The following is a 1,772-nucleotide window of genomic DNA, read 5'->3' on the forward strand; positions in this document are numbered from 1 at the left end:
TACCTTGCATCACGTTACAATCACGTGGACATGATGTAAGCACCATATAGTTCCTTCATATGACACATATCTAAGTAAACATATAAGATAGCTGCGGTAAATCTGGGTACGTTCAATCGGTCATAAATGCTGAAACACTACAGAAACTTTCAAAATTAAATAATAATTTCCAAAATAAATACATTGTGTGTGTGTGTGTGTGTGTGTGTGTGTGTGTGTGTGCTTGAAACAATGCCTATTTATTTAATTCATCAGAGTTCAGAGAAGGGAGAGGGTTCTACCCGACCAAATATTGCTCTAGAAACCCCATTAAATCCCTAATATTGATGGCTAAGTCAACCTGGATAAGTACCAGAGTGTCTGTATATGACCACAGTGTGTTTACTTAACACTCAACACTACTGTGTAAATATGTACTCATCACGCACGATATCGAAAACATTAAACTTAGACATGTTCATAAAAAGGAATGGTTTATATCCTGTAAGTTATCGAATGATAACACCCTGAAACATAAGTCTTTCAATGGAGTTATCAAGATGACCGCCTGAAAATCATTGTTGCCAAGACTTAGAAATATTGACATATATTCAGCACTAATAAAACATAGAATTTGTGTTGTTTTTTTAACTCAAGAGAACAGTACGTATGTATGTATGTATGTATGTATGTATGTTTATTATATACTCATTTTTTTCCCCGTTAACTTTGCATTGTCAGAATTGCGCAGTATTATCCGATACTGAACCCGCGCGCCAATACACATATAGCATTCACGTGCATAAAGGAACTGCTTTCTATTGTAAACAAACACTGGACGCAGACGCCAGCACTTTTGATTCGTAAATAAATCATGTTCACTCGCGTAAGAGGAGCTTTACGTTGTGGTTGTTTAAATTTGTCTCTGAATGAACTAAAACAGATGTTTAATTTGTCTCTGAATGAACTAAAACAGATGTTTCGTGGACTGCCACATCCCAGCTACTTTGGCACATTCTGTGTTAAGTTTGTTGATTGATACAATGTTTTGGATTTAGGCTAGCTACAGTATACAACAGACGCAAGAAAATATCCTTACAAATAACATACAAGTGACAAGTCCTATACTGTATTCTTTAGCTGGTGATAAGAATGGCAAAAAAGATACTTACAGATTTACATCCTGAATTTCCTCAAAATGAACTTTCTTAGTTCTGCAAATCCGAATTACATTAACCATGTCGTAGGTTCTCAATCTTGATTACACATTTCGAAATTGTACTGTAATTTCGAATATAAGTGCAATTACACCCGCCTTACTGCAATCAAAACGAAATAAGCATTAAATTCCATAGCGTATATTTGATAATTGCAATTGAAAGACTTCATATTTTTTCCACATTATGATTTCAAACATTTCATCACAGAAACAGAAACACATCTGCAGATGTCAACACGCTTCTCCCTAGCTTATTCAATCCCATGTATTTCATGTGGAATTGCCACATACAAATCCAGTCCATAATCATGAAATGTCGTAGAATCGAAAACAATACCAAAATCTATTCATTCCAGATAAAATGGAAATGTTGTTGCAATGCGCATTCATTCAAAATATGACTCCAAATTTCAATTTTAACTAGACTCGCCATATTCTTTCGAAAGTTATATCGAGCGAGCGACTAAGTTCAAATTTATCTGGGCGGAGTTATGTGCGCAGTAATAATGTTGGTGTTGTGTAATGATGAATATGCGCTTGTGTATTTAGTTTGGAAATACGGCATACATTCATT

This window comes from Sinohyriopsis cumingii, chromosome 16, assembly GCF_028554795.1.
Source record: "Sinohyriopsis cumingii isolate HCF-2022 chromosome 16, ASM2855479v2, whole genome shotgun sequence".
Taxonomy (NCBI): Eukaryota; Metazoa; Mollusca; class Bivalvia; order Unionida; family Unionidae; genus Sinohyriopsis; species Sinohyriopsis cumingii.